This window comes from Acinonyx jubatus, chromosome B4 (genome assembly GCF_027475565.1).
Source record: "Acinonyx jubatus isolate Ajub_Pintada_27869175 chromosome B4, VMU_Ajub_asm_v1.0, whole genome shotgun sequence".
Lineage (NCBI taxonomy): Eukaryota > Metazoa > Chordata > Mammalia > Carnivora > Felidae > Acinonyx > Acinonyx jubatus.
Genome location: NC_069387.1, coordinates 87,588,143 through 87,603,728, shown reverse-complemented (window position 1 = coordinate 87,603,728; position 15,586 = coordinate 87,588,143). Strand labels below are relative to the sequence as shown.

The window sequence follows — 15,586 nt, the reverse complement described above, 5'->3', positions numbered from 1 at the left end:
GGGAAAGTGAATAGGAGCAAAGAATTTTCCCTTCTACACCCGAGAAAGCATAGTGCAAGTGCCATCTTAAACTCCAATGATAAAATCATGTTATTACCTGGGTCCTCTGCTAACAAGAACACTACTAAAATTCATCAGTGTGGTAGGTCCCTAGGAGTATTCTTCAAGGACTGTGGAACACAATCCAAAAGATTCATTAAAAGAATTGTTATTTATTAGAAGAATTCATGGTAAGTATTTTTTGGTATGACCACCATTCAGACCATCAAAAGATTGAAATTTAATTTCAATTTGTTTAAGGTCGGCTGGAAAATAGTCATACCTGCATATATTATCCTTTGCAGGGACTTTTTGCAAACCTAAAATAAGTTTAGAGGATCTAAAGACAAATCTCAGAACTATGTATGGTTAGAATAAATCATGTGTCTGATTTGACAGAGTCAACTGTTTGCAAACTCACAACCTAAGAACTTTTCTGAACAACTTGTTAGTGCCTGTATCAGTGTCTTAAGTTAAATCTCACAAACACAGGGAGACATTTATCCAAACGCTTTGGATGGACAACATTCAAGGTATTCAATAGTCTGGCCTTCTCCTATTTTCAGACCTAACCCTACGTGGTTCTACGTATACTCTAAACCCTAAACTAGACCTCATGATCAGGAACTGGCTTTCCAGGCCTCATTCATTTGCTTATGCTTTTCCTTCCTCCTAGAATGTACTTTTCATGGTACATGTAAAAATCTTACCTACTTTAAGGCATCACTCAAACATCTTCTACTCTGCAAAACATTCCCTGATCTTGAGCCTTCCTTAATAAAGTATGATCTCCAATTTCTGAACGCTCATAGCATTTTTGCCTTACTCACCTTAGTAAGACCCATCATCATGTCTTGTGTACGGTAGGAACAACAGCATCCACTGCATAAATGAGTAATTTTAGTCATCTTTAAGCAGGAGTGTCAACAGTTAATTGAAGAGAAAAAAAAAAAAGAAGGAAAGCGACTGGTTTCACCAACTGGTCAACGGTACCTTGGCCATTACCTTCTTTTATTCAAAATGAAAACCATTTCAACGATGCAGAAACCAACACCCAGAGTAGTTATGAGATGAGGGAAGGGCCACCGGTCTCATTTCAAGAATATTATTCTACATATGTTCTATCACCTCCTGCCCATTAATGGTGGAATTTTTCAGTCAACCCACAGTACAAATGTGAATCATCTGCCAAAGACCACGAAAATAAAACTACCAACATTACTTCATTATTGATGAAGAAACACACTGTGATAATTATAAAAGATTTCCTTTTCGCAACTGGGTTATTTCTCACTTAAAAACAAAAGGTGGGGGAGGGGGAACATGCACTATACAAATACACTGGAATTACATTAGAAACATAAACCAGACATTAGCTACTAATTAACAGTAAGAGGCATATGAATATAGGGGCACCTGAGGGGCTTAGTCAGCTGAGCTTCTGCCTCTTGATTTTGGCTCAGGTGATCCCAGGTTTGTGAGATCGAGTCCCGTGCTGGGCTCCATGCTGAGTGTGGAGCCTGCGTTAGGTTCTGTCTCTCTCTCTGCCCTTCTGCCCCATTTGCACGCTCTTGCGCCCTCTCTCTCTCTCTCTCAAAATTAAAAAAAAAAAAAGGTATACAAACATAAACCAAAAAATCTACAGAATATTTGGAAAACATTTAAACAAAAGTCATCTGGCTACATTCATCTTCAAATGCAAAAATGGCATTACGTAATACTCAAAAGTGCCTGTCCAGTGCCACGTGCTGCTTTCTCATCGGCGACACTCTTGACACTTTTTTTCCTTCTTCTCTCAATGAATATAATCATCTTTCCAGTAATGCAATCGCAAACAATTCACTCACTCACTCCCAACAAAAGTGAGGTACTTTGATTTCCTTCTTCTGAGACACTAAAAAGTGGATATAACCTATTTCCTCACAATTCATCAGGGACTCCTGTTCTTCCAGCCCGACTGCGTTCACCACTAAAAAGGGAGGAAAGTGACACCTAACATTTAGAGAGCTCTGAATAGAAAGGCCTCACAATTTTGCATTTTGGGTGTTTTGAAATTTCTATTCTTTATCATCTCAACTTTGAGGAGTGCTTTCCCCCCCTGGAGCATTTTAGATATGCAATATTTCACTCGGAAAAAGAAAAAAACGATGTGTGAATAAAAAGAGGTAGTCTCAGGGCTCCCTCTTGAATGTTAGGATTCTGTTACTTCTCCATGTAAATAAAACGAAGTGAACAATAATTTTTATGGACATTCACTACTAAGTTGATCTTTTCTGCTTTCTCTGGAAAGGCATCCAGTGCTACTGGAAATGGAGAAAATAAAGTCCAACCTGTTACACAGCACCATAATTACTGGAAATTGAGAATATTATAATACCATACAGCATTGCTCATCGAAACATCGTTTTTTTAAAAAACTGATGGATGTATTGGTGATTTTCAACTTCAGCTACATATTAAAATCATTTGGGGAGCTTAAAAAAACCCCTGCAATACCCAAACCCCACCCCAGACCCATCATATCAGAATCCCTTGGAATGGAGCCCAGGTATTGTTAGAACTTTTCTCAGATGATTCTCATGTGCAGCCAGGGACAAGAACCTGGGCGTACTGTTGTGAAGGTCAGAGTGTTTTATTTTAAAATTTTATTTAACAAGAACTTAAAAACCACTACCAAACAATCTAACTCAATTCTCACAACCACCTTATAGACACAGATTTCAATCCCACTGGACTGATGAGGAAACTAAAGTAGACATTAAACAATTCACCAAAGGTCCCAGGGGCAATGAACTACAACCAGGATTTGCATCCAGGTAATCTGGCTCCAAATCCCAGCTCTTGAATGCTGTGCTGGACTCCTTCTCCCAGAGAGAATTCATCTACAAAAAATCGCACAGATCTTAGGCATTCAGTTCAACAAGTTTTGACAGGTGTATGTACCCATGTATCTGCCAACCACCACAGTATTTAAAACACTTTCATGGTTGGGAGGCCTAGGCGGCTTAGTTGGTTAAGTGTCCGACTCTTGATCTCGGCGCAGGTCACGATCTCAGGGTTGTGAGTTCAAGCCCTGTGTTGGGTTTGAAGCCAAACTTTAAAAAGAGAAAAGGGGAAAAAGAAAAAGAAAACAAAGCACTTTCATGGTTTCAAGATTCATCCATGTTGTTCCGTACAGGAGTATTTCTCTCTCTCTCTCTCTGCTATGATAGTATGGATACACCAATATTTGTTTATTCAGTTATTTGTTGAAGAACATTTTATATCCATTGTTTCCATTTGGGGCTATTATGAATAAAGGCTATGAATATTCTGATTCAAATCTTTTTGAGGATATGTTTTCTCATGGTTAAATGCACAGGAGTGAAAGTGCTGAATCATATGGTAGGTATATATTTCACTTTATAAGAAAAGGTCAAGTCACTTTCCAAAGTTGGATGTACCCTTTCACACCCCCATCAGCAATGCACAGCCCAGAGTGCCTTTTAGGGAAGAGCATGCTGCTATCTTCATAGCACAAGGCATCCCGAAGGAGAAGTCGTTTAGAATTGGACAATGATTTGCTATTTGACAAAAAAATAAATAAAAAAGAGAAGGAAAAGGAAAATACAACCTACACACCATCACCACCACCACTTGTCCTACAGGAGCGTACTGAGAGTAGGCATTTGAAAACGCCAGTGTTGCTAGACATCAAGGCAAACAAAACAAGGGGAAAAACCTATATATCTTCAAGTGAGGCATATGTATAGGCCTCACAATGCATTTTAGCATATTAAATGCATACAGGCTCTGAAAAGCCGAAAGCCCAATAGTAAGGAAACAGTAGGGAAATCAATCAACTAGTTAGCCATGTTTAACCCAGCTGATCTCACAGGTCCCCATCCCCCGGTTCTCTAAGTAAAGAAATACAATGCAGGTTATGGTGTTTCCAATATTATAACGTTTGGGAGAGAATGAGAGCAATTACCTCTGCCTGAGAAGACTGGGCAGGAGTTCATGAAGGAGGTAGTATTTTATATGGCTCTTGCTGGACAATAAGGTCTTGGGCATAAATGAACATTCTGCCGAAAGGACTGGGTCACTGTGAGTTAAGGAAGAATGAGGTCAGATATGGGGACTCTGCAGTTTCCCCTGTAAATAGGACGGGATCTCTAAACATGTCGGCTGGTTGGCCTGCTGGTCACCAACAGTACCACAAGTAGCAATCCAGTCAGTCAACAAACTATGTTTACCAAGTACAAACTATGGGCCAGCCAGGGACCACACCAGGCATGACGGAACGGTGAGGCCCGCTCTTGTGGATCTTACAGTGCAGTAGGGGTGTGCAGCTGCTTACAGAGAGCAGGTTCTAGAACTCTAGAATTGGATGACCATCGAGTCTCTTGAGCCATAAAAGCAGAATCTATTCAAGAATTCCAGAAAAAAATAACAGAGACATGAAAATGAAATATGTATGTATTTGGTCAATGATCCCTCATTACTATAAAGTATATTGGGTGCAGGTAGAGTGGAGTTATGTGAAAAAGAGAAGTGTGAAGTGTTAGAAAAATATCCAGGGGGGGCACCTGGCTGGTTCAGGCAGTAGAGCACACAACTCTTCATCTTGGTGTTGTGAGTTCAAGCCCCATACTGGGTGTGGAGCCTACTTTAAAAAAAAAAGTGGGGGGGTGGTGCCTGGTGGCTCAGTCAGTTGAGCATCCGGCTTCGGCTCAGGTCATGATCTCGCAGTTTGTGAGTTCGAACCCCACGTCGGGCTCTGTGCTGAGCCCAGCTCAGAGCCTGGAGCCTGCTTCGGAGAGTGTGTGTGTGTGTGTGTGTGTGTGTGTGTGTGTGTGTGTGTGTGTGTGTGTGTGTCTGCCTGCTCCTCCTCCATTCATGCTCTGTCTCTCTCTCCTCTGGAAATAAACATTAAAATATATATATATTTTAAATGTCCAGGTAGATATGCTTAGGAAAAAGAATGAAACTTTAGATGAAAAGTTTGGGTTCATTAATAGGCAATATGATAAATGGAATAATTTCAAGATTATTGGCAACTTCTATTTCAATCCTATGAAAGCCATGACAACATTAGATTTGTAAACCAAAACAAGTATAAATCTTAACCCAGAAAGAAAGCAGAGCTCAGATTCAGGAGGTGGACAAAGTTGGTCTGAATCTCAGCTGGACCACTTGCAACTTGGGTGACTATGGCGAAGGAACTTAAGCTCTCTGAGCCTCACTTTCCTCATGTGTAAAACTGGGATGATTATATTCACATACTCCCCAGGGATGTTATCCAGATTGAAGGACACTGAACAGCAAGCAATGTGTCTAACACACAATCCCAGCTCAGTAACTCTTAGCTATTATTATTATTTATATTTAGAAAAATCCACACTTGCTTGTGGTTAAATTAGTGTGAGGGAAAGAGAATCATGTACAACACCAAGGTACCGTCAATATACACTGTCCAATTTTTAGCATGTGAAATGAAACTAAATTTGGAGGAAAGGATTGCAAGGGAAATCCTTTGAAACTTCAGCCAAGTTGTGGTTCTTGATCCAAATGGAATTTTCACTTGCCACACAGACCATCTTAGTAACACATGCAGTATTTCATACAAAAAATAACTCCTTTCTTCCCCCTCTCGACTTTCCTCCCTTCTCTTTTCTTCCTTGCTGGACTTTCTTATTTCTGTTAATAACATGTTGGCGACTGTGAAAATTGGGTAACACAAATTCTCAGTAAATGTTAGCACTTCCCTTAATTTTTCTTTGCTGTAACACTTTCCCAGAAAATTTGAATTCTAGGTCACTGAGAATGATATGATGAGGTCACTTATAAATTTTAATTTCCACAGTGCAGGGATACCCTAATTGGCACAATTTTAATAATGAAGGTTTTCAAGGTATGCAAATATTAGCAGTATTTTTCTTCCTCTAATTTAACTTAAAACCCATCAAAATTAAGATGCTGTATATCCACTTATTTTTCCAAATGATCATGCAATAAAAATGGAAAGGCCTAGCATTCAACTGCCTTGATGAGAAATGAAGTTGTTCATGTGGGAAGCAAATAATTCATAATAAAGAATGAGAGTGATGTCAGCAGTAGATTCAACTGGAATACATGAATGCTGGTATGATGTGCATCTAAAGCAGCCCATCTTTGACTCTGGACAAGAGATGGCAGGCCACTTAATCTGAAACAGTTTCTGCTGCTAAATCAAGATCCAGGCAAAAGTCACACCTACTTTAAACCATCTGTTCTTTCAAGCATTATGGACACACAGGATAACATCAACTTCGGTGACAGTCATCCCTCCTGTCCCATGCCACAATGATACCACTTAAGAGCTATAAATAGCTCTCAACCAGATGGGATGGCTTGGCTCAAGCTGTGATCGGATTTTTTTAAACAGTAGTTTAAAAATAATTAATTCCTCATTTCAGTCATTCATCTGGCAAATATTTATTGCCTCAGTACTGTGCACCAGGCAGTGGCAAGACAGTGCCGAAAAGCGCAAAGTCCCTTGGAGGCATTCATACATGTTACAAGTTTCACATCCTCAAAAGAGTGGTTCTCAAGAAGCCGCAAAGCAACCAAATAACATCAATGGGGATGACCCCTCTGTGAGCTCCCCAAATTGCTCCCTACTCAATCCTCAGTAACAGGTGGCACCAGCTGAAAGAGTAACGTCAACAAAGCCACTACTCATTTAAGCAACAAAGTTCATGAAGGCATGATTTTGTCAGTCCTATACACTTTTGTTACCAAAACAATTTCAAATATTTTTATAAGTTTATATAATATGAAATAATATAATAGATGTATATTATACTAATATAAAACAAAAATATCAGCTTCTCCAAAAAAGTGTGTGATGCCTAAGTTACAAGATCTACTAAAATATTTAATCAGCGAACACATCATAATCAGGAAAAAATAGAGAATTAGTGATCTGCTTAATTCCTGATCACATGCAGCACTAGGTGGAGATGGAGGGTGCCTTACAGAAACCCAACTTAAAAGAAACAGGATGCCTACTTTATCCGAGGCTTAATCAGAAGAATCTAATACATCGAGGCACCTCACAGGTAAAATTAGCATGGCAACAAAAATCTGAGGACAAAGGAGCTCACACTTTGTCACATATCAAATTGTATAATAGGAGTCTCACACTGTTAGGGAGTTCAAGTTCCCAATTAGTTTAGCTGAAGAGCCAAGGGTACAAACTGTAGCCTTTTCTTGAGACTTTCCCTGAAATTAAACTTTTGACAGCCATCTTGTATACTTTTTCTGTAACACTAAGAAACTCAAAGGAGACTTATCAAACTGTCTTAGCCTAATAAGGGAGGAAATTATCTTGATTATATTATTCAAGGAATTTAAAAATGGGCATTTGGAGGTACATAATTTTGATTAGAGAGACAGAATGAAGCTAGCTATTAAATACCATCATAGTTATGTACCCAAGAAGCTAAAGTTTTTCTCTCCTTTACAGGAAGTAAAATTTTTTTGATATGACTGGTAAAAAATATTGAGAACTATTTCCATATTCTAATCATCCCTTGAAAAAAAATACCAAAATACAAAGGTGTGAAGATTTAGAAGCCTTTATAAAATAATGTAAGCATAGAATATATAGTAACATGGATAAGATATACATGTAAATATATCTATATCTCTCCACAAGTATATAAACCTATGAATAGAAAAAAATGTTACCAAAAATGTGACACAGTTTGATCTCATTTTAGGAAAATTATACAGGCACAAATAAAAAACTAGTGGGGTTCTATAAAATATTAACAGTGTTACCTCTGAGCGATGAAATTCACATTTTATTTACGGATTAGCCAATATAGGATTTCACACTTAAGTAGATGCAACTTCATGAATTAGAGTAGCAAACACAGTGCAGGTGTCCTGCAGCAGATACCATAAAATGTTCTATTATCCGGTTACTCTGTGGGTTGCCCCAGTTGATGGGATTTTTTTTTTCCACCATGATAAGTGCACTCTTGAATCCCCATCTCCTATTTCACCCATCCCCCTCCCCACCTCTCCTCTGGTAACAGCAATCAGTTTGTTCTCAATAGTTAAGAATCTGTTTCTTGGCTTGTCTTTTTTTTTTTCTTTGCTCATTTGTTTTGTTTCTTAAATTCCACATATGAATGAGCGCATATGGGATTGGTCTTTTTCTGACTCATTTATTTCACTTAGCATTATACATTTTCTCTATCCATGTCATTGCAAATAGCAAAATTTCATTTTTCATGGCTAAATAATATTCACACACACACACACCCATCTTCTTTATCCATTCATCTATCCACGGAGACACAAGCTGCTCCCATAGTTTAATACAAACAACATTGCAGAAAACAAAGGGGTGGATGTATCCCTCTGAATTAGTGTTTTTGTATTTTGGGGGTAAATAGTACTGCAGTTACTGGATCATATGGTACTTCTATCTTTAACATTTTGAGGAACTTCCATACGGTTTTCCACAGTGACTGCACCAGGTGGCATTCCCACCAACGGTGCTGGAGGGTTCCTTTTCCTCCACATCCTCACCAAAACTTGTTTCTGGTATTGTTAATTTTAGCCATTCTGACAAGTATGAGGTAGTATCTCACTGTGGTTTTGATTTGCATTTCCCTGATGAGTGGTGTTGAGCATCTTTTCCTGTGTCTGTTGGCCATCTGTAGGTTTTCTTTGGAGAAATGCCTGTTCGTGTCTTCTGCCCCTTTTTAAATTGGATTGTTTTTTATGTGTTGAGTTGTATCAATTCTTTATAGATCTCAGACACTAACCCTTACTGGACATGTCACTGGCAAATACCTTCTCCTATTCAGTAGGTTTTCTTTTAGTCTTGTTGATCGTTCCCTTCGCTGTGCAGAAATTTTTTATTTTTATGTAGTCCCAACAGTTTATTTTTGCTTTTATTTCCCTTGCCTCAGGAGAAATAATCTAGAAAAATGTTGCTATGGCCTATGTCAGAGAAATTACTGCCTGTGCTCTCTTCAAGGATTTTTATGGTTTCAGGTCTCACGTTTACATCTTTAATCCATTTTGAGTTTGTTTTTTGTGTACGGTGAAAGACAGTAGTCCAGTTTCACACTTTTACATGTGGCTGTGCAGTTTTCCCAACACCATTTGTTGGAGGGACCATCTTTTTCCCATTGTACATTCATTCCTCCTTTGTCAAAGATTAATTGACCATCTAATTGTGGGTTTATTTCTGGGTTTTCTGTTTGATCTCCTTTCTAAAAGGAACTCACAGCCCAGAGAAAAGGTTAACTTCAATGACATAAATGAGAGGAGTAGATACAGACAGAATATACAGGAGGTTCTTGATTATTAAGTCTTCAGTGAAGTATTGATCAAGTGACAAGTCTTAACATGTATGCCCCCTTTTAGTAATCAAATGAACCTACTCCTAGGGCAGACTAGAAGTTCATTCACTCACTCATCACGCATTCACTGAGTTCCTACTCTATAGCAGGCTCTGTATTACTGGGGCTGAGTATCAAAAACGACATCATGTCTTTCCCTCAAAGAGCTCACAGCCCATTTGGAGAGACAAGTAAACAGATGCACACCAGGCAACATATGCCCAGAGTATCTCAGGAGCACAGAGGAGGGGCACTTGATCTAACCTGGGGCGATTGCAACCACCTTGGAGTTGCCGGAATGTGAAGGATAACTTGAGAAATGTTGAGAGATGATGCTGGAAAAGTAGGTTGGGGTAGAATCATGGGAGGCCTACTCTATTTTGATAAAGAATTAACACTTTTTCATTGCGTGGATAATAGGAGCATATTTAAAAGATTTTACTGGTCAAGTTACATGCTGCATTAAGACAGACTTCATTCATTCTAGGGCATCACTAATGTAAAAAGTTTGTAACCTATAAATACTATTGAAATGTTTATGATCTCCTACCATCCTTTCTATTTGCACATTTGCCCTGGAATGATGAACAGAATATTCTCAGTTGAGTTAAGAGCTGTGTCCACAGATTTCTTAGACTAGATTAGAAAATTTTTCTTAGATCAGAAATAATTTATTCTTGATTTCATGTAAACACTGAATGCGAGGTTGTGATTGATAAGGAAGTCTAAAACAGCCCTCCCATTTCCTCCCATAATTCATAGAATAGAGCCTAAAACAGTGTTGACCATGGGCTCCAAGGCCTAGGAGACCTAGTGCCTGCCTTTCTTCCCCACCTCTTCTCCCCTGGCTCACTTCTCTCTCTTCACAACTGTCCTTGCTGCTGCTCCTTGGATAGTCTCTACCTCTGAAATGTTGCCCTGACCTGAAGGAGGGAGGGAAGGAGGGAGGGAAGGAGGGAGGGAAGGAGGGAGGGAAGGAGGGAGGGAAGGAGGGAGGGAAGGAGGGAGGGAAGGAGGGAGGGAAGGAGGGAGGGAAGGAGGGAGGGAAGGAGGGAGGGAAGGAGGGAGGGAAGGAGGGAGGGAAGGAGGGAGGGAAGGAGGGAGGGAAGGAGGGAGGGAAGGAGGGAGGGAAGGAGGGAGGGAAGGAGGGAGGGAAGGAGGGAGGGAAGGAGGGAGGGAAGGAGGGAGGGAAGGAGGAATTGAGCTCTTTGTCACAATATTATTATACAATAAAAACATCATTTCCCCCCATAAAAGATGTCCATCTCAGTGGCTGTAAGCAATTGGAATTCCTTAGGCAGTTTTTCTATGACCCGTTTCCTCCACACCCAATTTTAAAACATGAACCAATTTGGAATCCTATAGTTATTTCTGTAGTTTGGTCAAACTAAAGATGTGCTAGGAAAATCTTGCAACCACCAAACTTCCAGTGAGGACAGCACAATTTAATCTTGCCTTGGCCCTAGCCACCAACTTAGAGGAGACCAGCCAGATGAGAAGAGTAAAAATAGCCCCTGCCATCTATTGAGAGCTTCCTCTAAGCTAAACAACTTAGACACATCATCTCGCTGATTCTTCACAACTAGCTTGGGGAGTCAGCATGGCCAAGAACTCCAGCAAGCAACTGTTGTATTGTGAACTGTTTTGAACTCTGGGCCTGAGCAGGTCCTGCTGTGGAGATGATATTCAGATAGTAATTAGCAATTCTTGAGAGGAGATTTGCACTGCACTACCAGCTGTAATACATCCTTCTAAAACAAAACAAAAACACAAAAAGCAGAATCTGTCTTTCATATTCTAAATGAGGATTTTACAGTAAAAATCCCAGGCCTTTAGTGCTGTGAAACCCATGTGGTCCCTTCTAAAAATTACTATAGCAACACCTCTAACTCAAAAGGATCAAACTCTGCAGTGCTGCTGGCTCATGATGATCCCAGCACACCCAAAATAAAGATGAACCCTTCACTGAATTAACCTATGTTTTTCCATCTGGACTATATAGCTAGGGACCCAGGGCATCCCTCCCTCCAGAGGGTCACACCCTCTTGGAGAGCTCTCGGTCCTTCTGAGAGACCTGTTCCAGCTCTGTATAGGCTAGGGATCCAGAGGACAGTCCAGGTGGTCCAATGACTTGAAAGAATCCCAGATGAGCAATAATACCAACTCATAATGATGACCCTTTATACACAGTTCTTACTATATACTAGGCAGCATTTACTCTCCATGTTTTACACATATTCACTCATTTAATCTGCATAATTACTCCAGGGGGTAGACATTAGGCTTGCAGTCTGACCAAATCCTGTAATTGAGACTTACAAAGGTGAACATGTAAGATCTATGTACAAACTGTGCACAACAAGGTCAGGACCAGAGCAGAAATCCCCAAAGGTCCCCACTAGTAAGTCAGCGACTCCCAGGGGCCAGACCTCCTGAATTTGACCAGCCAGGACACCCCCTTTTCCAATCCAAAATGCTATTTCCCAGAAGTAATAAACGAAGCAGAAGAACGCAAAGGAGTACTTAAATTTCATCACATCCCACACCTGGACTACCTCTCATCAAGTTTCTCGACCTGCACACAATTCTCAGACCTATCTTCTATCCCATCACTTATCATCCAGGGCATCCTACACCTTCTGGGCTTTAACACAGCCAAAACTTCCTCTTGAAACTTCTTCCTGTCTCCGATGTCTCCTGGTCATCTCCCTCTAGTCTCCCTATGTTTATAACACTCTGTGCAGGTTTCCTATCCCATGCAATTACTGGCTTGGTTTTTATTTTGTCCACCTCCTCTTTGAACTTTTAGCATCTTGAGACCACGGGCAACATTTGCTTTCCCAATGTCTGATAAAGAGCTGACTGGGCTGCCACAGACAAGCAATAATGTTTACTCACTGAATGACCTAAGGAAACCACTGCCCCCAACAGCATTTCTCACCATCCACCTAAACAATGCCCTCGTAGCACCCGTGGGATCCGGGAAGGATTAGAAAGGGAGGGGTCCCTGAACCAGAGGGAGCTGCCTGGTTAGTAATGAAGAACTTAACAAGAGAACCCTTTCTGGGAGCTCTGCTTCCAGCCCTGCAATTTAAACTTGCATCCTGTTCAGCGAAACAATAACCATCACTACCACCTATGACCAAAGCTTCCATTTAATCCTTGGGGACTTCTCACTTCATGAATATCCAAGTTTCTGAATAGCTTTTGAAGTTCAGTGAAAGAAAGGCTGCTCACAATGTTTTGAGCAGAGTTTCTGTTCTGAGAGTTACTTTTTCTCTTTGGGGTAAATCACATTTGGTTTTCCTTTATCCTTCTAATAAATGCTGTTTATAAGGCTAGAGGCATTGAAGGTGAAGAGAGAAAGATACTCTAGAAGTTGTTAATCAATCCGGAATTTCTCCGGGTGCTTGTATGACCTCAGCGTTTTTCACATTTCCACAGGTCTCCTTGGAGACTGTTGCCATGATCACTCAGTGTCCCTGATGAAAAATCTTCAAAATGTGGATCGCTGCTTTTATGCTCTTTTAGCTCCTCTTTATTAGCTGTTTTGCCTTCACCCATAGTTTATTTCTCTATGAATGCAATCTGCTCATTTTTTTTTAATCCCATAATATTCCAAACAGAATACCCCACTTCTTTTGGCTCCTCTGGAAACGCTCGTATTTGGAGTATGTTTGGCAGTCCATTAGGAATATCATTATACTTTTAGGTTTCCTGATCTCCTGAATGAAAATTATTCATAGGACAGTCCACCTCTTTTGCAAAAATACTAATTTGCTCTAGAAGAAACTAAGCACCAACAATGAAAACACTCGACCTGTTGCATTATGTTGCTTATTTAACAAGCTTGGCTTGGAATATTTCAAGTTTTTTTTTTTTTTTAAATGTATGTACCTTTTCTATTTCCCCTTTTGACTTAAGTTAATGTAAATATACTTTTATTTGGCTCTACATGCATTATTTCCTGGTGGCTGTTTCTTACAAATATATGAAAAAAGACAAAAAACCTCAAAATCCTGAGTAAACTGTAACAAACCTGCCGAATAAATGGGGAGAGCTAAAATGCAGTATCAGAAAACAGTTTTAGCACTGTGCAAGCAAGGTTAGCTGCTTTTACTGAAATCTAGCATTCAAATGTAAATTACAAAACAGATCATTCAGAGGGTTTCCCAAATCCTCATTAGGTGGTCTGCAAAATAGGGAACCCATCTAGAAGAAAAATATATGGTAAATGGATCACAGACAGATAGTTGCAGTTTCCCTTAGCTACCCTATTTTTGAAAAGAGAAGCAACTCACAGGCAAAGACCAAGTCTTTGAAGGAGGGAATGGCTGTGAGCACGGTTATTTACAATCATGTGAACAACAGGATACAAAGGCATTAGTACAGGTAATAAGTTAGAGAATGGAAATATTCTTTTCATATGAAAAAAAAACCAGTGCCACCTAAATTTTGGCTAGTGATTTTTAATAGTTAGTAATATTAAAGTGTAGATTTTAGGGGCACCTGGGTGGCTCAGTCAGTTAAGTGTCCGACTTCAACTTGGGTCATGATCTCACAGTTTGTGAGTTCAAGCCCTGCATCAGGCTCTGTGCTGACGGCTTGGAGCCTGGAGCCTGCTTCAGATTCTGTGTCTCCCTCTCTCTCTGCCTCTCCCCTGCTCGTGCTCTCTCTCACTCAATAATAAACATTTAAAAATTTTTAATAAAATGTAAATTTTATAGTTAAACATTAGAAGTTAATTCTTCTAAACCTATTTTAAACATTTCTTTAGCATATAGGGTTAAATCATAAGGGATCTAGGGAGACTGTATTAATGAATCAAGTGAGGTAGCTAAACACAAGAAATAAATAGCTGGAATTCATTCACTTGTTCACTCAATCAGCAACAATTATCAACCATTCATTTTGTACCAAGCACTAGGGTGGGCATTTGGGATGCAAAAGTTAATGACCCTCAAGAATTTAGTGAGAGGGTACCTGGGTGGCTTAGTCAGTCAAGCTTCGGACTCTTGATTTCTGTTCAGATCCTCATCTCACGGTTCACGAGACTGAGTGCTAAGTTGGGCTGTGCTCTGACAGAGAGAAGCCTGGTTAGGATTCTCTCGCTCCCGCTCTCTGTTCCTCCCCCACTCATGCTGTCTCTCTCGCGCTCTCAAAAATAAATAAAACAAAGAAACAAGAATTTAGTAAAAAAGAACCACAAAAGTACAAGTAAAACCTTCGATTGTGAGAACTTGTTCTGCGAATGTTCTGCAAGACAAGCAAACATTTCTAATAGATTTTAACTTGATCAACGAGTGCTGTCTTGCAATACAAGTAGTATGTGATGCCACAAACATCACGTGATCACAACTGAGCCCATGGTTCTTGAAATCTGCTTTGAAATACCAGTGCTTTGGGTTACAAGCATGTTTCTAGAACAAATCACGCTTGCAAACCAAGGTTTTACTGTATAATAATTGAGGCACAAAGCAGAGTATAATTCAGTGTTTGAAAAGGGACAAGCATTGGGGCTCCTGGGGGGGCTCAGGCAGTTAAGCATCCAACTCAGCTAAGGTCATGACCTCAAAGTTCATGAGTTCGAGCCCCACACTGGGCTTTCTGTTGTCAGCACAGAGTCTGCTTCAGATCCTCTGTTCCACAGCCCCCCCTCTGCCCCTCCCTCGATTGCACTCTCAAAAAGCAATTTTTTTTAAAAAAAGGGACAAATAACTGATATGAAAAACCGTTTTTATGAAACTTGCAGTTTCGCTGCTGTGGATGTGAAATTCATTACTGTTGACACAAAAGTACTCTTCATGCAAAGATGAACCCTGTTCTCCAGGTGCTTCTAGTCTAGCATAGAGGAGAGATAAGAAACAATGACAACTAGTAATTCTCAAATTATCATGGGGAGGGGCCAGGTTCTTAAAATTTGAATCCTTCACAGACTGATACTTTTGAAAAAAAAGATACCTAAAAAAATGTAGTAAGAATTCAAAATGCTTATTTTCAATTTTTGTATTTATTTCATGGAAGAACAGTAACATCTCAGTCCATGCACAAGCACTGTAATCAAGGATTATGGTGCTAAAACCAAAGTATATAAGCTACTGTCACATAGAAGGAAATGAATGATCAGTTGTAAGGAGAGGCACAAACTTCACCTAAGGAAA

General features: G+C 39.8%; 1 protein-coding gene across 5 annotated transcripts in view; it reads right to left on the bottom strand.

Annotated features, from left to right (window-relative positions):
• The window catches only part of SRGAP1 (SLIT-ROBO Rho GTPase activating protein 1), a 279,251-nt gene that overhangs the window by 195,312 nt on the left and 68,353 nt on the right, over positions 1 to 15,586 (bottom strand). Inside the window, exon 1 of one of the 5 annotated variants that reach the window (XM_053226450.1) lies at positions 1,456 to 4,647. The exons of the other annotated variants lie outside the window; for them this stretch is intronic. The gene's annotated coding sequence lies outside the window, so the exon portion shown is untranslated. Of the gene's footprint in view, positions 1 to 1,455; positions 4,648 to 15,586 lie in introns of those variants that run through there. 5 annotated transcript variants of the gene reach the window in all.